At 32.7% G+C, this 24,168-nt stretch overlaps 1 protein-coding gene and 1 non-coding gene across 3 annotated transcripts in view; both read right to left on the bottom strand.

Annotated features, from left to right (window-relative positions):
* Nucleotides 1-24,168, bottom strand: part of DMD (dystrophin) — a 2,089,898-nt gene that overhangs the window by 1,504,817 nt on the left and 560,913 nt on the right. The window lies entirely within an intron of this gene.
* On the bottom strand, nt 18,065-18,183 carry LOC111730924. The gene has a single exon (XR_002776865.1). It is a non-coding gene; the product is annotated as a 5S ribosomal RNA (ribosomal RNA).

Here is a 24,168-nt window from a genome sequence, read left to right on the forward strand (position 1 = left end):
TTTATTAAACCTTGTGTTGTTGCTACGGTGCAATCGTTGTTCTTTGTGTTATTAATACAAACATACCTAGTTATAGAAGACCATTATACTATTAACAGGAAGCAGAAGCAACACTGGATTAGAAAGAAAGGCCATTCACCATTTATTACATATTTACAAAGCCATTATTGTGTGTCAGAGAATATGCTTAGCCTATGTTATATTATGAATATTCAGTGGATGAGCCACCTAACAAATAATTATAAACTGTACACTGTACTAGAGATCAAGGATGTTTCATGACTTAGGGGTTATCCTCACTTACTGATAAATACAACAAGGCAAATGACTGAGACTCCCGTGAGTACCTAAATATTTGTTAAGAAACTGAATAGAGTAATTGAGACCACAGAATTTGATGAGAACTGTGTAAGACAGCAAATGACTGAAAAAAATGTTGTAGACAATGAGTAGCATAGCATTTGAGGAGAGCGAGAATGATCCAATGTGATTTACACTTTTTAATTACAAGATATTAAAATGTATGAAGTGAAAGAAGTGGCTGCACCGCCAAAATAAGAACTTACAATTATATGAAAGTAATTTTTGCACTAAAACTTTGCTATACATTGGGTTCATTGCCATAAAGTTTTAAATTAATAATTTCTAATCTAATATTTGAAGCCATCTCAGAATGAAATGTTGAGAACTCATAATACTGCTAGAATATTTTATTTTATGAACAATAACACTAATTTTGAAGAGTGTTTCTATACTAATCAGAATTTTGACAGTGAGGGCTATAATGGAACAAATAAATCATTTAGTGAAATTTCATTATCTTTCAAATGAGGAAACTGTAGTCCACTGTGGTTTGACGGCCATTTCAAAAGCTAGGCTAAATCAGAATTAGAGCCCAGTCAGTGTATTCTACTTTTCAGTACCTTAACTTCCTTCTTTCAGAGAATGCTATCTTAGTGAATTAGAAAACTGAGTTATGTCAAAGTCATTATCTAAATAATCACCTTGTGATCCATGTGGTTCCATTACCAAACATTATTTATATTCTTTATACTTGTAGTGATTTCTATTTCTAATAAGTGAGGTATAATAAGAGTAAATACACATAAAAATGCAACTTCAGTAGTAATCAAAGAAATACAGATTAAATAAAGATGTGAGTTTTTAATTATATCCCATTGCCTACCAAATTATCAAAGAATGACAAAAGGATAACAATCAATGCTGCAGAGGCTTCAATGATTTGGCCAAACTCCTACTTTGCCGGAAGAGTATGAGCTAATTCACAAGGGTACGAAAAATATTTTGGCAATGTCTACTAAGATCTTAAAAACAATTATATTCAATGACCCAGTAATTTTCCTTCTGGGAATCTACCACAAGGAAATAATCAGAAATTTAAATGAAGATTTACATAAATTTGATGTGAAATTTAAGCACTATTTTCAATACAAAAAAGATATTTATAATATAAAAGGGAAAAAATCCAGACCATTCCAAATGGCTCAAAATAGAGAATTAGAAATGATAAAATACAGGTATATAATTGTAAATGAATATTACAAAGCCATTCAAAATGTTGCTTTTGAAGAATATTTGATTACATGTGAAAATAAATTCTTTATAGTGTAATATCAAAAGAGCAGAATGGTGTAATTTGTGTAGAATATAACAATTCTATGAAAAAAACTGAGTAAATACATTTTAAGATATCAGTGAAATGGGTACACTGGAGGGATTAAAAATCCTTTTTCTCCTTTGTTCTATCTATATTTTCCACACTCTCTATTTAGCACCCACTAAATTTTATAATTAGATAATATATTCTATATTACAATAAAAATGTCTGTAAAGATAAAAAGAAACAATAAAAGCAAAGTTGCTCAAAGTTTTCTTTCAGTATGCCCTCACTCCAAAATAAGTCAATGCAAATGTGTTTGTTAGGACTCGTGCTTTCATCAAAAACTTGGGCATTCAACCTCCAGAAAGTCTGATTAGCCAGCTGCCAGGCACAGCCTTGAAACGCCTCTGGGAAATCTAAACAAGAGGCTCTGTTTAATTAATAAATAAATAATTCATTAATAAACAAATTATAAATAAATATAGTGCATTGTAGTAAAAAATAACTTGCACAGGTCCCCTCAAGTAAAATTCTTTAACATTCTACAAGAGATGTTCTACCTTCATAAAATTAAATACTCCTTAATTAAGCCTTTCCATAATTTTAGCATTTCACTCACTGATCCAAGTTGCTTTTATCATCTAATAACAATGCTTGTCATTAAAGGACTATAAAATATAGTAATGAAAAATAATTTGTATTGATGAAGATAATTCAGTTTCACACTAAACTTAATTATAAAAAGCAATGTCTTTTATTTATCCATGAGAAAAACTAAACACTTTTAACTATCCAATTATTCTAGTAAATATATTTATGGTGCAGATAGCAGAAAACTACAGATCTTGGCACAAGTACAAAACAGTACTCAAAATACACAATGCTCATTTAGGGCTTAACAAAACACACACACACACACACACACACAAATCAGGTATTTATAGGAGACTTCAGATACACTGGCAACTAGTTCAGCATTTTGGCCATTAACCAAATAATGTTAAATGTATGTATGAAAATAAATATTACGTATCCAATCTAATAAAAAAATAAATGAGAGGTGATGTTACTGATTCTAAAAAGTACTGGATTGACAATATGAGACAGTGAAAAATATAGTTAACAAACATTTATTCAGTTACCACTTTGTGCCAGCTATATTCTAGTCTTTAAGGATAGAGTGGTAAATAAATGAGCCCAGAGATCTGTTCTCATGGAACTTTGATTCTAAGAGGGAGACAAAATTACAAATAAATAATTTCAAAATCCTCAATTTACCACTTGCCAATTTATCCCTATCATCTAGTTCTTTATGCCTCATTGTATAAAAAATAATAATAATAATAAAATGTCTTCCACAAATGCATTTTCTTTGCTGGGCTTTTTGGGGGCAATTAAATAGGAGTGTGGACTCTGTATATACCAAATATTCTCATAGTGCCTGAGAACAAATGCATATAAGCTGGTGGGCAAAAGTCAATTAAATGGAAATTCTCAACCAATCCTCATTTTACAAGTTTTAAATAAATTGAATGTTTTTAAACTAAATATCGAATGTTTTCTGTGTGCAGCTAATCAAAATGAAGTATTCTGTCTTTAAATTTTCAATTTCAAAATGCGACAAATTTCCAAAATTCTCATTCCAAGCTACTCATTGAGATTGAGCCCCATTAGAATATATTTACTTTAAAAAATATATCTCTGGCCATTTAAAACCTTAGAACAGTGTTTTACTACATGTCCTCTACGACAGCAGTCCCCAACCTTTGTGGCACTAGGGACCGGTCCTCCTATGAGAATCTAATGCCTGAGGATCTGGGGCGGAGCTGACGCGGTGATGCCAGCACTGCGGAGTGGCTGCAAATACAGATGAAGCTTAGCTCGATGGCCCACTGCTCACCTCCTGCTGTGTGGCCCGGTTCCTAACAGGCCACGGACAGGTACTAGTCCGTGGCCCAGTGGTTAGAGACCCCTGCTCTATAATCAGGAGAATAGAAGCTAACTCGACCTAACAAATAGAAGCTAGTCAGTCAGTGCAGGAGACTATGAATAAAAACAAAACAAACAAACCAAAAAAAAAAAACAAAAAAAAAACATTTGTACTTTCTCACAATTCTCCCTACATGCCTATTATTGAAAGACTATTAGAGTTTCCATTTGAGAGGGAAGTATTTTGGCTCAGTGACATTTAATTTTGCTTCCTTGTCACCTGCTGTTTTTGTGCTTTGCTTTTGATCTAGCCAAATTGACTTCTTTTTTCCTCCTGCTAAAAAAGTACGTAAGTTTCATAAGTAACCCCACATAATATCTTCTTTACTAATAGAAAACATTCAATTTCTGCCTCCTCATTCTCTACAGTTAGAAATGATAGTTGATAAACCATGAAGTCAGAATGGAGATGCTCATTTCATTTGACTCAAATTTTATTGATTATTATGGTGCTTCCTGGTATGTTTTGAAATTTAGAAATATTTCTTATGATAGAAGGGCAATTCCAAGGCAAAATTCCTCAATGATAACTAGCTTAAGGCAAAAATAAGGTCAATCATTTTTATAACAAATATTATAAAAACGTATCCATTCCATAACAAAGAGCTGAGCCTGTTGAATCAAACATAATTTCAGCAAATCATAGCTCTGCTCCTTATAGGCAAGAGATTGTGATAACATTAATTTCCCTAAATCTCAGTTTTATCTGTAAAATGAGTCATATCAATATCATGCAAATAGCTAGTGGTGGTGCTTCAGAGAGAAAATGAATACACAAAGTAAATGCTCAATACACATTATCCATTATTTGTTATGACTATTTCCAATTGGCACATAATTGTAATTTCTGGGTCTGCCTACATTTACACATTCATCAAATATTTGTAGGGTGCCTACCATATCTAAGACATGAAGTCATTTCACTAGGGAGAAAATCATTTTTGTAATTAGAATGACTCCATCTCCTAGCTCCTAGGGTAGAAATTGGTGGACTATAGGATAAGCCTCAAGGCAAACAATCCAGATTTGACTCACTCAGACATTCATAAATAAAACATTTCTAATGGAGGAGCAGTGTCGGCAACATGTCAGATGATAGATGAGTATCATGGTAGCATCAGGTACCATATGTAACATCAGAAGAAGGGGTACAGTGTTTGGCAAAACATCATCACAATCAGACCTCACAAACAAATTACAAGATAATTGAAGGCAAAAGAGGTTTTCTTGAACTAATCCTCAGTTCTGTAGTATTCTAACTGAAAACAGGACACCGTGGCCAAATAGCATGCGTTTGTGTACTTTCTAAGCACTAGAAGAAGCATGCTGATGAAACATACAAAAAACAAGTTGCAAACTTTAATAAATTTTTCAAATTACAGAGACATATTCTGCTTTTGACAGTACTAATAAAATTTCATTTGAATATGAGTTTGGGGTTTCTAACTTTCACCAATATATTTGGGGGTGCCAAATTATACACACAATAATATGCATATATGATAAATGACTTTTAATATGGAACAAAGGCAAATTAGAACCTCACAAAAGTGAAAATAATCAAATGTGAAACAATGATGGAGAAAGGTACAAATGAAAAGGAGAATGAGCATTAAAAAGTAAATAATAAGCAAATATTAAGAGAATGGTAAGAGTATCTTTTATACGAGAATATAATTAATGATGTTTTAAAAAGTATAGAAGGTAAGTCAAATAATTTTCACAAAAATTTTACATATACTCAATAAGAATAGAGGATATTATTATGAATATTAAATAGACTTTGATGTGTTTGTGTGTTGAAAATACTGCATATGTGGAGGTGTATGGTGGAATTAAAGAAAATTGTAACTATTGAGAAAGAACTGTCATTTTTCTATGATCTTATATACGGTGTTTGAATTTTAACTATCATAAAAAAACTACCTCATCTTTCCACCACAAATCACAGATATTGACACCTATACCCATCCACTTATTATTTCCTCCTCTTACAATTAAAGTGTTCCCAATTCAAATTAAGGAAATTCTCTCTACTTGGACTTTTTACTTGTTTATTATTGAATCATCAATCTTTCTTCAGCCTAAAAACATGCCTTCTTAACTCCCACTTGAAAGATAAAGCAAATTAAAAAAAAAAATAAACTTTGGTATTATAGGGGTTCAGAGGCACTCTAAGATGTACCTCTGTGGTAAGTAGATTCTTTTGGGCTAAAGGCAACCCAAACCTTGTGGGCTCAAGAGAAACTTCTGTCTCTACCCCTTAACTACCTGAAAGAATTTGAATTTGGGGCCATGCCCATAATAAGAGAATATCAGATCACTTTTTCATGACCTACCTATATGGCAGGGCAAACTTCTAATCATTGAACAATCACTCTTATTGTTCTGCAATGACCTTCTTCCCCTCTGTAGCCCCAAGTGACCCTTGACTCGGAATGTCACATATACCTCATTTTCCCTTTCTGTCTTTGAACCTCTCATGTATATGGGGTCTTTGACTGTCTTGTGTATGAAGAGTTCCCATATGTACGTATGTGATTAAATTTGGTCATTTTCTTTTTAATTTGTCTCATGTTTATTTGATTATTAGAGCAGCCAAAAGAACAGTGAGGGTAAAGGATCCTCCCCACAGTATGCTAGTAAATTGGTTCTCCAAAAGTAAAACAAAACATAAACAAAGAAACAAGCACAACGACAAAATCCCTGATGTGCAGTGTTGGCCATTTTCCATGGTGTAAATCTCCCACTATGGAGGATTTTAAAGTCATCAATGGTATAACAACCTGTTGCTGAATATTTAACAATCTGCTCTCATGAACCTGTATGATCTCACTCCAGTATACCACAGTACTTATTAATGGGGTTACTCCCTTGTTTTTCCATCCTCTTCCATTTCTCTGTTCCCCTTCACACAAACAGAAAAAAAAGCTTTTCAAATGTTTCAGCTACATTCTTTGTACTTACTTTCCTACTCTCTCCCCTTCATATTTATTTAGCATCAATATATGCCAGGCACTGTTCCAGACACTGGAAATAGAGAAGTGAACAAAGCAACCCCCTAACCTCATGGAGCTTAGATTGGAGTTGAGACATAGACAATAAATAAAAACAAATCTCCAGCCTCTCAGATTTCAAGTTCTATAGAGCAGGGGTTCCCAACCCGTGGGTCATGAACCGGTACTGGTCTGTGGCCTGTTAGGAAATGCACTGCACAGCAGGAGGTGAGCGGTGGGCCAGAGAGTGAAGCTTCATCTGTATTTGCAGCTGCTCTCCAGCGCTAGCATCACCACCTCAGATCTACCTCAGATCCTCAGGCATTAGATTCTCATAGGAGCACTGGTCCCTGGTACAAAAAAGGTTGAGTGGGGACCACACCTAGGTCATACTGGATGAAAGAACTGGCTTCTGGCTCTCTACTTCATTAATAGCTACAATGTTGCCAAGCCTAATGGATGTTTTCCTATCTCCATCTTACTCTATAGCTCCCAGTAGCACTCCTACATTCTTAAATTATTTTTCTTAGATTCTTTGACACTGTATATTTCTGGTTTTATATCTATCTAGCTATACTTTCTCAGGCTCTTTTTCTAACCCAACATATTTAAATGATATAAAATTCTGGAGAGGTTTAGAGGTCAGGTCTGCGTTTCCTCTAGCTACACTTACTCTTCCCTAAAGTGATGTCATCCAATTTTGCCTTCCTCCTTCCCTCCTTCTCTCTTAAACATTTCCTATATGCTAATTAATCCCAAATACATATCTCCAGCTGAGACCTCTCCTCTCAGAAGATATCTCAAATTTGTTACATACAAAATAAGGCTCTCAGTTCCTTTCAGATCCAACAGTCTTCCCATTAATCACCATCTCTGAATATGGCAACAACATTCATGCATTGTGTCATGCTGTAAACTCAGGAATTGTCCTTGATCTTTTTCTGCATTCCTTCATTTGATCCATTAGCAAGCCTTGTCTTTACTGTCTCTAAAAGGAATATATACATCCACTTTATCTTCATGTTCATGATTACTATTTCACCCAAGTTGTGATCCTTTACTTCTGGGACCATGACATTCACATCCTAACTGTTCCCATACATTTCAATCTATTCTGTACTCAAGAGCTAGAATTATCTTTTTAAAAACATAAATTAAATTATAACACCCTCATACTAAAACCCCCCAAAGCTTCTCATTTCTTTAGAATAAATCCAAACTACTTCCATGCCTACAATGTATTTCATGACCCAATACTGCACACTTAGCTAATGGCAATCTAATGGCTTCTCTCTTTCTCACCAACTACCTTTCAGATATATTGACCTTGTTTTCTTATGTAAAACAACACAGGCCCTTTTATAGCTCTTAGTCTTTACACTTGCTGTTCTCTTCACCTGGAATTTTTTCCCCATCTTTCTGCACTTTTGATTCATTGTCATCCCTTAGGTTTTAGCTCATATGGTACCTCATCGGGGCTGCATTTCATGATCACCCTATTTTAAGAAGCCCACTCTCTTTCCCTGTATTTCACATTGACTTATTTCCTTTATATCATTTGTCACAAACTGTAATTATTATGGTTATTCATTACTTCGCTATTGTCTCTCTTCAATAATATAAGCACTACAAGGGCAGGAACTTTCTCTAAATTGTTTTAATCCTTACTGACAAATGGTAGGTACTCAATATTTGTTAAATTAGTAAATGAATGAATAAACAGATAATTACAGCTACAGGGAATAAAATTTCATTTTGGTGACGTGCACATAGAATAAGACTCATGTTGTAAACCAAGAACTGATTGAAGGGAAAGAAAGCATTATAACGAAGAGGAGCAAGCAGTATTTCTCTCACTCCAAAATTATGTTAAAGAGATTCAGTTTGATAATTTATTATTTTTCATCGAGCATCAATTATGTATAAGGAATTCTATTATATTTTCTTATTTACCCTTCAACACTCTCTTATGAGTTAAGAACATTGCACAAGGTCATGTAACTAATAAATGATGGTCTAATTAAATCAGAGATAAAGAGACTCCTGAGTTTACATTCCAGTTCTCTCCTGTTCTGATACTGGGCAAGCTCAAATAGACTGAGCTTCAGCTTCCTGTTGTATCATAAAAGTTTTTTTCTTAAATTATTGACCACATTCTCAAAAATGAGACTTGATTTGTACAATATCTCTAGCTCTAGGAAATGAAGAGGTTTTTTTTTTTTTTTTTAAGTAGCAGAGAGAGAAGCATCTATTTCTAAATTAAAGAGCATTAGCAGGTTAATCAAGAAGCCTATGAGTGATGATGACAAAGTTAGTACATTTTTAATTCAGATTAAAAATACTCAAGCTAGTACTCAAGGCACAGGAAAAGTGATGTTTTATTCATTGTTTCTAAGCTTCTGCACAGACTCTACAAAACAGCACAGTACTCTGCATAGAATCAATGTTCCAAAGTTATTGACTGATTTGATAGAAAAATTTGTTCAAGTCCTCTCTGAAACTCCCTAAAACTTGAATTAAGTGGATTTCTAAGAAGTATCGTACTGACTGAATACATGGCGGGCTGGAAAATTCAAGCAAGTAAAAGCCTTGCCATTTCACTAAAACTATGAATCAGTGGAAGGTAGGAGCCTACTGAATAATTATAATTGCAAGAACAGTTCTTTAAAATAAGATATGAGAACGAGAAACGGATTTAGTTAAGAAACAAAGAAAAATTGGACATTAAAAACACATTTGTAAACAATTAATATGGTCACTTGCATAACTACTATGTGTCTGCATGTGTGTCTTATTTGAAAAGTAATCTCTGACTAGAGATTAGTAACATCAAAGAATGGGTAGAGAGAAGGAAAGCCTTTATGTATCTTCTCATTTCTACCTTCATGGTTGGATGTTTATTTTTCCCATTTGCAACCTTAACATTTCTTCTCTCTTTCCCAATTGCTGAACAAGAGTTAAAATTAATATGCTAAATATTATAACAGTTAAATTTCTTAACACAGCTTCTGGCTCTTGATTCTGAAATTCCAGCTTTTCTCAAGTATCTTTCCTTCAGGTTGAATCCGACTAACATGAGGCTGGCTGTCCTGATGACTGTAAGCCCCAGAGCTTGGTATAATTAGCTCACTTTCCATATCCTGCAAAGCCTGCCTCATTACCCATAACTTTAGACCCTATTCAGGCTCTGGTCCTAGACTGGCCAAACGAGTCCCACTTCAGCTCTTATCATGATGGGGAACTCATCCCTTGAAAAGAAATCTCTCCCTCAAGATGGATACAGGTTAGATTGATGTCTTTGGCTACAGGAGTTAATCTTTTAGTTCTCCATGATTTTTCCTTTCATTAGTTTGGATTTAATCCTTCACTTTTAAACATTTTTTATTACAAAAGCGACACATGCTTATTGTAGTGGAAAATTTAAAAAGTACAGAAGTATAGAAAGTGAACAATGAAAATACCTCACGTCTCTATAACACTCTAGTCTCATTATCTAGAGATATTTCTTAGAAGTTATACTTGTCTATTCATCCATTCATCTATCCATCTACCCATCTGTCCATTTAGCCATCCATTTATCTATTCATCTGCCTGTCTTTCTAATGAGATTAAACTATATGCATAATATGTACATATCTACTTCCCTACATATCATCACAGGATGGACCCAGGTAGTATAAATTCAAAGTCTTGTTCTAGACCTCATTGACTATACATAATTTTGGATAAAGAATTTAATTTTTTCATGTCTTAATGCCATCATCTATAAAATGAGACTAAGGTTTTTGAAAGAATTAAGACAAATGTAAGTACTTAGAAAAATGACTATCAAAAAGTAAGTTTTCATACATGTATATATACATACAATTTGGACTTTAAAAACTAATTTTAATAATGCATGTATTCATCTATTCATTCATTAACTTTGCAACTATTTATTGAACACCTATCATAAGTCAAGGATTATGCTAGGCACTACTGTTATAAGAGTGAGCAAAAGTTAAAACAATCACAAACAAACTTGGACTCTGATTGTATGGAGCCTATAGTCCAATTGCAGAGCTTTATCTGCCTAGCATTCTATACTTTGGAATAATACTGGAACTACTGTAAACGATACTGCAATGATCATCTTTATGTATCTGTCTTAAATATGTATGAGTATTCTATAGACCTAATTCTTAAACGTTAAATCTCACGATGGAAAATGTGTATAATTCTATGTTTTGACAATAACTCCAAATTTCCTATTTAAAATTTCCAAGTGCTTGTTCACCAAAAGAAACACAGGGCCTTTTTCATGAACCCTCATCATCACAGGATATAATACTTTGCATTTCTTTAATCATTAGCAGTATTGAGCTTACTTTTGTTTTGATAGCTTATTTGTAATTTTCTCAGGTAGATGTTCAGATCATATTATTCACTTTTTAAATATTAATATGATATATTGGTTCATATTAATTGAAGAAGTTTTATCATGGTGAGGTTATCAATTCTTTAATATCAGTATGATTCCCTAGTCTATTCTGTTTTGTCACTTTTAAATGGTGTTTCTCACCATAGAAGATATTTTAATTTTTGCGTTGATAAATTTGTCAATTTTATTTTACACCTTCTCAGTTTTATGTCACTTTAATACTATTAAAATATTCCTCTATATCTTAATATATATTTTTAAAGTTTTACCTATTTATATAAAATCATTATTATCTGAAAATTCTTTTAGTATTTGTTGTGAAACTAGATTATCATTAGATGTTTTTTCCCCAATAATGTCAAAGATTTTAATTTAATTTACTAGCTAACCTACTTTTTCTCTATAGATATGCAATGCCGCCCTTCAATGTTAAATTTACCTAAATAAACATTTGTCATAATATTTATTCTATATCATTAAACTAGATCTCTATATCATGCCACATTGTGTCGGTATGCTATGTTATGAAATCTACTAAAGCAAGTCACTTATTGGAAAGTAATTTCTCAACTATTATCATGCATTTACATTTAGACTAATTTTATAATTATCATGACAACCGCATCGCTTTTCCCTTTTGTGTGATTTATTTTTAGTGTGTTCACCCCTAACATATCTCTGCTCTTCTCTGCTTGTTCCCTAGGTGGCTGACTCTTTCACAATGCATCTCCTGGTATCATTCACTAGCTGTATTCCAGCTTCATTAAGCCAATGGAAAGGACCAGCTGGAGATTCAAAGACAGGGAAAGAGAAAGCTGGGAAATTTTTCTTCCGTAATCTCTCTGCTACGGAGTTGCGTCTTATAGTAGCTGATTCCTTCCAACAACTATATTTCCCAATATGTGGCTCTTCCTCTAGTACTGCAGCTCTCACTGGACTCTACTAACCTTCATTCATTCTGTTTGTCCCCTTTCCCTCTAAGGGCTAGGGATAGTGCTTCCTACTGTTGCTTCTCTCTGGGTGATTCTCTATCACCTCTACGTTAATGTATTATACTTCTGTAAGTAATCTTATATAAAATTCTCTTCAACTATCGGAGGTGAATTCTGTTTCTCACTGAGATTCTGTAATACTTGCTAAAATAATATATAGATGGATGATGGATGGATGAATGGATGGATGGATGGATGGACGGACAGACAGATTTATACACACACACACACACACACACATATGTGTGTGTGTGTAACTATATCTTTATTAAAATTATTTTGAATGCATATATTAACAGAGTAAACTAACATTTTCATCATATATGTCTCTTCCTTTTCTTATATCTTTATGTACTTAAAATTCACATGATATCATTTATATGTGGGATATAAACCTTAAAGCAACAAATAAACAGGACAAACAAACAGAGACTCATGGACATGGACTATAGATTAGTGGTTACGAGAGGGTGTGGAGAAGGGGAAGGGGAGAGGTAGATGGGGTAAAGGGAGTCAAATATGTGGTGACAAAAAGAAATCTAACTACGGGAGGTGAACACGCAGTGTAAATATATATATGCCCTATTGTTAAAGTGTACAGCTGAAACTTTTTGGATTTTGTTAACCTATGTCACCATTAAAAATAAATAAATAAATAAATATAAAAATAAAAGAAAAAAATATGCAAACAATATACAAGAAAAATAAAATAAAATAAAATTCAACTTTAAACTTTCTCCAAACAAACCTTACACTTTCCTGTATAATTTGCTTCTGAGAAATCTACAGATTATGTAGTATTCTGAATAGGATTTTATTATTTCTTTATATCTTCTAATTCTCAATGTGCTCTTAAATAAAGAGAAAATCATATTGTTTCCAAATGATAATATTTAAGTCTATCTTTTCCAATATATATACTTCATCTTTTTTTATTGTCATATAAAATTTGCTAGGTTCTCCAGAACAATATTGAAAAATAACAGAAGTGAGCACTATCTTTAAACTGTTTATTATTTTTATAAGAATTCTTCTAGCATGTCAAGATAAGGAAGTTTCTTTCTATTCCTATTTTAGTAATAACTTTTCTCAGAACTTGGTAATAAATTTTAGCAAATGTCACTGGATATATTATTTCTTTTTCTAGTGAGAAGATTGACTAGTTACAGCTTCCTGGCCTTCTTTAAGAAAATAACAAAGACTGTTATTGTACTGTTTTGCACTTTGTTTTAAATTTCATTTTAGCATAAATGTTATTCTACATAAACTTATCAAGTAAAAGCTTTGAATCTCATCCCTTTAAAAAGCTTTGCCTTATTTCTGTTTAAAATGTATGGCATATATGGATGAAATTTCACTTATTGCAAAGAATTTCTCTAGCTAAAAATTGTTGGCATTCTAATTTAGACTAAAGTGTAAATAGTTAATAACTGTCCATGTTTAAAGTATTTCATTTAAATAAAATTAATCTTTAATTGACACATCTTTAGATGGGGGAGGAGGCTATATCCCTAATAGAATAATAGTTTGATTCATTTCTCAACATAAGTAGCCACTCAATTGGAGAAGGTAGGAGAGAAGCTAATTCATAATCCCTAACTGTAACTGGACATAGCAGGAAATAGAGTGAATCACCATGTTTCCTCTGTCATGATGACTCTTAAGTTCTATCCAAGCTCATTATCTCTGTTGGCATTTGCATATTCTTATGAGTTAAAAAATAATTAAGCTAAAATAGGTTGGGCATGTATGAGCAGAAAAAATAGCTTGAAATAAAAAAAATGTTGCAAATATTTTAATAATCTTGACAGAGTCAAGTTTCTAGAGGTTTATTTGAACCAAATGCAAATGAGCTCTAAGCTTAAGATTCTTTTTCAATTTCTCATTATAAATTTGTTACTCCGTTGTGAGTGTTGTGTGATGAAGAATGAAGTAGATGAAATTTTCAGTAAAGAGTATATACATGCCCAAGAAATCAGAGTCAAGAAATTCTATAAATTCTAGGTTTTTGTACTAAATGAATTAAGAGAAAAAAGAAACCTGATTGTTGTAAATTTTACATTTATTATGGTAATATGCATTTGCTTCCAAAAATTAAAATAGAATAATTGAAACAAAATTTTATTTTGGCAGAAATTAATCTTCTGGATTTTGTACAGATGCACATTATGCTTTGAGTATATTACACGTGAACTTACTTTCGTGTTTTTATTTAAGCTATTTTCATTGCCAGGCTTGCATGGTCCTATTTCTTTTCATTTATTTAACTGAATAAATGTTACCAATCCTTCAATTTTCAGGGGCTATGCAATTGTTTCCTTGAACATCTCAAGAGTTCAGTACATAATGACATCTTCCATCCTCTGAACTTTTATAGCCAGGTAGATTCTATCATATACTAACTTGAAATTCAAGTTTACACACACACACATACATACACGCACATTCACACTCACACACATGTAGTGAAGGTATCACACACACAAAATGAAGGTATTAAAAAACTATTTGTGAGAGACCTGAGATTCTTCTAAAAACATTTTAAGAAAAGAGTGACTCAATTACATTATCAAATCAATGTTTTTCTTTAAGGTAATTCATCCAGAATGGATTGGAACCTACTGAATGCCAGGCTCTTGTGCTGGTTGCTGAAGATAAATGCTGGACAAGACAGACATAACCCCTGACCTCAAAGTGCTCACAGTGCACGTGACATAAATTAATTCTAATGTGTGAGGCCATATAGTCTAGGTTTTTCTCAATTTTATATATTTAAATGTTAATAATATTAAAGAGCAGAAAATTAAATGTTAGGTAAATAAAATATCTATGTATGATCACTTATAAGGAAAGTAGTGAAGCAAGAAGATAAAGATGTTAGCATTACTTTGACATTTTATGTCTGAACAAATAGTCACCACACCTATTTTATGAGTCAAATCAAAACTTACACAACAGTGATTGTCTACCAAGTTCCTTTTTTGCGACTACTTTTTCTAATTTCTTTCTTTAGGACTAGAGGAGAAACAATGTGAACTTTTAGAAGACAATGTATTTTCAATGCCTAATACCGAGACTGACTAATTTCGCACTCATGAAATATTTGTGAAAAAAAATTTTTTTAATGGTCACAGGCAGAGACATCCAACTCTTTGCTCTTCTGTCATGTAATGTGCATTACTTACATTCTCTTTTTCTGTTGTTTCTTAGCCCACATTTAAATCATCAATTCTATTTGCATAATTAGCCCTCATATGGATTTTTTGTGCCTTTCTACAAACTATTTAATCGAGTCCTAAATTCAGTCTTGAAACATGATGTTGAATAGGCAAACAGAAAAAAAATGGCTTTTACAATTGTCAACACTCATGTATATAAATTATATATACATTTTAAAAAACTGGTTACATATATTTGAATCTGATTTATTTTAGATACAAATTAAAAGGAGTAGCATATATTACTATATTTGAAATAAAAGAATTAGATTCAACACTTGACAAGTCAAATTTAATGCATACCTTAAAATGATGCAACATTTTACTTCTCAAAGAAGTTCCTTAAAAATATTTATCTAATTAAAAACTATAAATATATAATTGAGAATTGTGATTTCAAAAAATAGGAATATACTACAAATTAAATTCGACATTTTTTTTTTCTGCAGAAACTAAATGAGGTTAATACAGTGGGTGAAGTGAACATAATTCACAAGGCCATTAGAGCTGAAATACTTCAAGTACATTCCTGTTCAGTTCTTATCCCTTTCATAAAGTTAATTTATGAAGAAATATGCAAGTCTAGACTAGTCCACTAAAGTATACTTTTTTATATGATTATTTCACATAATATGGCTACTGACCGTATGTATTTTGTCTAGGCCTTTACACGGGAGAGTTGTTAACATAATTCATTTACAAATTAGTTAGCAAGAAAACATGTTAAATTGAATTTTACTCTGAAACAATATATCAAACTAATGTGAAATATATTACATCCCATAAAATGAACAAACACTGATCAAATTATACAGCTGAACTATGTAGCTCACATATCCCAAGACATTTAAAATATCATCTCTATATAGTCATTAAATAAGTCTCAAGATACAAAGGGTTTCCATAAGCACCAATTAATAACTTTCTGTCATATTATCAGCTTATTCCAGAGGTTTATGATGGTGGTGAATTAAAAATAGTAATCTCTTCTCATAGTTTACATCAATAATCATCTGAGTCTTTTTCTAATCATAACAACATAAATTTTACAATGTAATTTACATGAAAATACATTTTTATCTTATGTTGATTATCAGCATGATCTTTAGCATCTTCAAGTATTTGGAAAAAGAGAGCTATCAAAATTAGAATCGTGGTTCTCAGTATCAGAAAGCTCTAGTAAACACCAAAAACTTTCATCATAGTCTATAGCTAATACAGCATGAAGTACAATGCCTTAGACAGAGACAGTATTTAATGAATAACTGTTGCTTTGTTATATCTATGTTAACACAATAAATTAAAGAATAAAATCTTAATTCTTGGTTTATACCCTAAACTTTCTTTTTAGCCATTTCTGCAATGGTAGTGAACAGGGAGGCTTCCTCTATTCCCAATGAAATCCCCAATATGCAAGCGTCTTCTGAGAATTCCAATATACTAGATTGGGTAGTAGGCCTAACATGCGGTTCCCACTGCTGAATGATCTATTGCTCTATCTATCTATCTATCTATCTATCTATCTATCTATCCATCCATCCATCCATCATCTATCTATCATTACCTATCTAACATCTATCTATCAAGCAATGAATCACATTCATTTATGGTCTCATTACATTTATAATATTTCAGGCTAGGGGTATATATATGTAAATATCTGAATGTTTATATGTTTGCTGCAATACAAAAAATATATGTATGAAATTCCTATAAGATATGTTATCTCTTATTTTAAATTAATATTTTAAGACATAAGCTACACGTCTATTGTAGCTGAAGAATCTATGCAATCTGACATTTATATGGAATGAATGACACTGCTAGAAACTATCTATGACATTGTGGGGTTATCAAGTCAACCAATGAACAAAAGTCATTTTCTTTTTTGGTTGGATAGTTTGATAGATAAGAAAATGTCACATTCGCAGTTTAGCTTGTGACTATTTCCCATAATAGGTTCACATACTATGTTTATATAATAAGTTCATATAGTACAGCATTAAAGCTGTACTAGAATATAGTATTTTAAAAACACACAGGTGGCACAAGACCATACACAAAGAGTGATGAAAAATTGACTTGTGTCAATGTCAAGTGATATCTAGTTGATGGTCACATGACTCTCATGTGAACTGCTTCTACTTAATATATGTTGTCAATGACTTGGATATTAAGGCATAAAAATACAGCTATTATAATAAAAGATGCCACAATACTAGAAAGAATAACTTATTATTTATAAAAATAAATCTTGCTATAAATGTCTTAACTGAAATAGTATTGAAACCAGGAAGATAAAATTTAATAGATATGAACTTAAAGTATGGAATTAATATAGGAAAGAACAGTTAAAAGGACTCCATGGACTCAGAAAAATATATGAATGGGAATAAGGCAATTGGAATTCTACTCCTAGCCCTAAATCTTACTAAATAGATGTAGGAGATATAACTACCATGATAGTAATGGGTACCAAAAGCAAGACATATAAATAAAGGTTTTAAATGTTTATCTTAGAGATAGTGAAGACATAATCAAATAGTGGACGTCAATCGCAGTTCCTCTAAATATAAGTAAAATTAATATGTGAATGTTACAAAGATACAAATTCTTTTTCAAAGTAAGAAAAAACTTTCAGGTAATATCACTTTTAAAAATACTTAACTTCTATAAGACAGGATCTGATTTAGGAACACTGGATTGGCACACGGATTCGATTAGAGAATGTTTTGACACCTGTCATCTGCACTAGAGAAGGTACTCTGTACTGTTTGATATGTTGCTTTGGACTACGTATTGTATCTCTCTTTATTTTATTTTTTTTACGCCTACAGCACCTGGTCTTCCTAGATGATCTCCCATCCAAGTACTAACCAGGCCTGACCCTGCTTAGCTTCCAAGATCAGAAGGGATCGGGTGTGTTCAGGGTAGCATGGCCACAGACATTTCCTCTTTTCAAATACATTATTTAATTTACTCCTCTTTTAAAAATCTGTGAAGCAGGTGGTACAAGAACTATATAGGGATGAATTCACTGAGACTTAAACAATAAAATTGGTTTCCCAAGAACACTGAGCTTATAAGTAAGCAGCAGAGCAGAACAACTTCCAACTCTAAATTCTGATTAATGTTCAAGCAATTAACAAGACCACTTAGCTAATTCATTTACTACAGTCCTGTTTACACCTTTATAATCACCTTAATTAATTTTTTCTTTTTGTCAGGCCTCTGACTGCATTGATGTGATTGGTCTCTGTCAATGAGTAATAAAATAATACTTGACTTTCCCACGTTACACTTTTTTTAAATCAATATTTCCATAGGACAATATTTGCAAACATGCCTTCTCTAATTTAGGATACATGTTACTCTTCATAACAGAAAAAAAATTGTGTTAAAATTCAAGTATTTGCTGATAATTTTCTCTTGAACATTTTACAGATCTCTATTGCATATATAATATTATATGATATGATATATAAACATGTTAACCTTTAAAATATATTCCAATTCATTTTTATTTGCCAAATTAGGCTACTGTAAAACATAAACAAGATATTAGAAAATACACTACATAGGACACTTATCAGACTTTTGTTTTCTATTTAAATAACTTTTTTTGGTAATGAAATCTCCATAGTTTATAGAGCAATTACTGCCTGTCAGAAAGAAATAATGAGCTTGTATTTTTCAGCTGTGTGTAAACTGCATGCATTTTATATTTCTAAGGAGAGGCCTCTATCAATCAATATTTTAAAAAAAATGACAGTGCTCAGTTAGGCAGGAACTGTTACTGGAGCTGATAAATGTTTACCCTTCATTGGAGACTGACAACTAGCATATGACATCAACCACTTTTGTGCTTTTATACTGCTTACATTAAAACCAGTCTAGGAATATGAAAATTCAAAAATGTGATTTTAATGTAAAACTGCTTTCAAATTTTTTGTTAGGAAGCTTGCCAGACACACTAGTGGATGACTTTGAGAAGCAAATAGGTATTACATGTATAAGATAAATAAGTGAAGAAGAAATTAAAAACAAATACAAGCCACTGTTGTATGTGGGCAAAATACAATAAAATATTGTTAAATGATCACATTCCAAGGTCTATATTCAAATGCCTTTTCATAAATGGAGTCCTAGCAACCTTTGTAGCTTGTTCAGGGCAGGTTTAACAACAGCAGTTTCTCCTAAAGCAGGCTAAAATCATTTAACCCATGATGGCTTTTTATGCAGAGCTGACTTATTTGAACTTAGAGAACAGCAGACCACATAAATGTCATATTAATATTCTTAACTGAGCTAAATTGTGTTAACAACAGAACTTGTCTTATCATACACTTCACCTTGGCCTATGAGAGAATGTGATAGTTATGCTATTAATTGATGATCAGTAAAAGCAGTTATTTTTGAAAATATATAATGCACAGAAAATAGCATTTTCCTGCTCCTCATTTGCCTGTATTTTCTAAAAAACACTTGGCTTAAAAGAGAACTTCTTATTGGAACTGTTTATTTTTCTTAGCTTTCTTTCATTGTTTTTTAGTCTTCCCTTTCCTCAGTTCTTAAAATGAAGATCTGAACTTGACCATAACTACCTAAACATTTTGATAGTCTTTCTACTTTAATTTGCCTAACTAAAATCCTTTTTATTTATCCATTCATTCAAGAAATATTTATTAAATATCTACCATTTTCCAGGCACTGAGGTAGGTGCTAGAGCATAACTGTGAACAAAAGAGTCAAGGGATACTTTTTCATGGAGATTACATTCCAGCAAAGGAGACACACATGTAAGTAGATAAACTCAGCTTTATGGCACGTGCTACACTACAGGAGAAACTAAACGTGCTGAATATTTAGTCTTCTGGCACGAGGTCAAACATTAATCTACCAGGTCAACTTCAGAATCGTTTCATGTTAATAAGTATTGTGGCTCACTTTTCTATATATTTATATTCTGTATCATTTTAAAAACTGATCTGTGGTAGCTTGGCAAGTTAAATGATTCTCTAAGAGCAGTATGGTATCCTTCCATCTCTTATCTTAACCCTTCAAAAATATCTATCTTTTACATTTCCGTGGTTTCATATATCATCTCGGCAGATCCCATCTCTTTCGATGTCTGTTAAAAAATACACTAAGTTTAACAGGGGATCATGATTATTAAGATGAATAATTGTATCTTTGTATAGTTATCTCAGAGTGCTTTTCATACTAAAAAGCTCAGAAGACTGTATTTTCTGATTCTTTCCTGTTAATTGAAACTTTATGATATTTCTTTGACTTTTACTTAGCATTGGCAAGTCATTTCTTCAAGGCATTCAATATTTTTTAAACATTCATCATAGCACCTACTGTGTATTGAACAATTTTCTAAGCGCAACAGCAAAATTAAAACATATATGGCACAGCCTCTGCTCTATATGAGCATAGTCTTGAACCTATACTTAACATTTGGCTAAAAAAAATTATAGCTGATTTAATCACATAATTGGCTTTGGGAAACTGCAGTCATCAAGTCCACATGTTAAAATGTAAGGCTTTAAATAAATGTATAAGTACGTAATCCAATCTATGCTAGTTAAAATATATCAGAAAAGACCAAAATAGGACCAAAAAATATAAGGTTTCATGAAAAAGATAGAGTACTTGAACAAGAACTAGAATTAGAAGGCTGAAGGATAGAAGAAAGGCTTTTCAAGCAATAGGAGAAAAGTTGAATTGCATTTAGCAATTAGTCTTCATCATAAAAAAAAGTTTATAACTATGTGGTGATGGATATTAACTAGACTTACTGTGGTGATCAGTTGGCAACATATACAAATATTGAATTATTATGTTGTACACCTGAAACTCATATAATGTTATGTGTCAATTATATCTCAATAACATAAAATAAAATAAGATTCTTGCATGTGGGACATAGTAAGAAGCCTGCCCCGTGATTACAGCTAAAGAAAGTAGTAAGAAATAAGACTAGAGGAAACATAAAACCTAGGAAGATTAAGAAAAATATTGATCACTACTAAGTTTGGAATTTTTAATACAGGTAATGAGGAGCCACTAATATTTTTTAACAGAGAAGCTACATGATTAAACTAGTGTTCCAGTAAAAGTTTGGAGGCATTTTGTTGAATACAGTTGAATATAGGAGAGAGAGAAATTTTTCAGCCATGGACAGAAAAAGAATAGGGATAAGATCCAGCAGTGGGAAAATCAGAAGTCAAAATTTTTGATTGGAGATCTGACTGCTATAACTAAAATTTTAGGAAAATTAAACCATCGAGGAGGCGATTCAATAAAGGCATCATTTGGAGTTGATACTGCTTAAATTGAGGCTAGAGAAGCAAAACCTTGGAGACATTTCAGAAAATTATAATTAAACTGATTTGATTTGAGCTCAAATAAAACATGGGCAAAATTGAGAAATAAACCTGATTAAGCCAATTCATTGAAGGTTTTCAATGACTTGGTTAGAAGTTTGAACTGTTTTCTAGGTATCCGATAATGTCATTCATACTCACAAGAATAAAGATGAACTTGGTTTTGGACTTTATCTCAAACAACCCTTCCTGCTCCTAAAATCATCATCCAAGATGTACTAAAATAATAGTGATAAAGTGTTCAGGCTCTGAAGTTAAATACTTCTTGATTCAAATCCAAACTCCACTTCCTACTAGTTATCTGTATGATATGGAAAAATTCCTTTATCTCTCTTCAAGACTTCGTTTCTACATTGTAAATGTAGAAGCAACAGCGCCTAGTCCTTAAAGTGATTGTAAGGCTTAAATAAGAAACTGCAGGTAAAGTGTCTGGTACAAAGTAAGCTCACATTAAATATGAGCTATTTCAGGAAACTGATCAGGTTTTTTCCTTACACTGAGCAGAACTGGTAATGTAGATATTAAAATCAACGGGATGGAAAGGAAAGTAGGAGAATGAAAACCTTTGCAAGCAAGAGAACTTACAGAGGATACGAGCAGATTTGGAAAACATTCATAATAACACGAAGAAGGGGAGTCAACAGAGCAGATGAGAAGCATAACACAGAAATAGATGATATATCAGATACAGTGATAGATGTGAACAGAGATAGAGATGAAGACATAGAGATGGAGATACAGACATAGACATACATAGAATGTCAGAATGTTAAGCTGTCCCAAATTCATAGACGTGAATTTCTCGAAAGGAGGGGTATGAAATTCACCCTGAAATTCAATTAGAATTTAATTAGTGACTTTTGGGAAAACAGTTTTGATAGAATGAGTGAGGAAGAAGTTAGTTCTTGAGGTATTAAGGAAAATAGATAATAGGCAAATTTGGCAACTTTAGTTACTGAGGTCACATTTAGGATGTTGAACAATTACAATGGTTAAGAGTAATTGGGAGCTCACAACTTGCCAAGCCTTGCTCTAAATGTTTCAAATCGACAAGTCATTTAATCCTCATAACATGAATATAACTGTCACCTCCATTTTCTCAATTAGAAAAAGGAGGTATAGGGAGATTAAGAGGTTTGCACAATTTAACATTGCTAAAAAGTAGCCAAGTTGGCTTTGAACCAGGCAGTCTAGCTCCAGGTCCTGTGCTGTACTACTGCTCACACAGCTTCTAAGAAAAGAATGGTGATTTCAACTTGGTCATATGGCTGAGTCTCTATCTACCCGAATAGGCCAGAATTGAGAATGAAAAACACAACATTTTAAGTGTTTGAACAATCATTTTAAAGTATACGAGAGAGATAGTCTCTTAAAGTAGCTTATAGGAGTGAGAGAGAAAACATATGTTTGAAATTACCATAATACATGACTTGTGATCACTTCCTTTGGAAAGAAAGGTATGCACTCCTTTGGAAAAAGCATGGGGAATATCTCTAGCTGGGGTGATTCACAAAAGGTCTATATGGAGGAGATATTAATTAAAACTGGATCAGAAAAGAGAAAGCCTAGAGACACTTCAAGAAATTATAAATACACTGATTGTTGGAGAATGAGATAAAGAATGAGATTAATTTGGAAAAACTGAAAAACATGGTTGAAATGTGATCGTGGACAGTTTAAATGCCATTGTTGAAGTATTTAAATGATGAGAGGTGAGCTTTTAATTTAGGGCAGTGGTTCTTATAGTGTGGTCCCCAGACCAACAACATCAACACCACCTAGGAATTTGTTAGAAAGGCAACTTACCTGGTGTTGCTTTCAACCTACAGGATTAGAAACTCTGGATGTATGGCCCAGGACTCTGTGTCTTAACCAGCCTCTAGATTATTTTTATGTATGCTCAAGTAGGAGAACCCCTGCCTTAAGGAATATGGTTGTTATTAAGTCTGTTCACAGAAGTCTCATTATTTTATCCAAGGCTCCTGATAGCATCTTTCATTCTGCTCACTTCAACCCAGCTGTAGCCACATGACTGACCTGCTTCATCAAATAAAATGTGAACAGAAGTGATGTGTGACACTTCCAACCACAAGCTTTATGGGCTATCATGTGCTTAAACGTGTTCTCTAATGGTCTCAACGTCTGTGTTGAGATGACCCCTCCATCAACTTCAGTCCTTGCACAAACTACAATGAACTGAGACCCCTACCAACCTACGATGACATGATGTTTGGTGGGAAAAATTCCATTCTTTTCAGTCTCTGAGATATCAAAATTGTTACAGAAACATAACCTAGCCTATCCTGACTTGACTTGGACTGGAGGAAGTCCCATGACTGAGAATGGATTGGTTTCATGGTAAAAGAGAATGTGCTTACTAAGAGGTAAAGATTTAAGATATCTGTGAAAGAGAGAAGAATCAATATTTCACAAGAGTCAGAAAAGAAACATATTTTTACATGAATATATGAGGCGGAGTGGGAGAGAGAGAGTGAAACAAATTATTACCAGAATATTAACAATATTTATCTCTGGATATA

This window comes from Pteropus vampyrus, unplaced genomic scaffold (genome assembly GCF_000151845.1).
Source record: "Pteropus vampyrus isolate Shadow unplaced genomic scaffold, Pvam_2.0 Scaffold340, whole genome shotgun sequence".
Taxonomy (NCBI): Eukaryota; Metazoa; Chordata; class Mammalia; order Chiroptera; family Pteropodidae; genus Pteropus; species Pteropus vampyrus.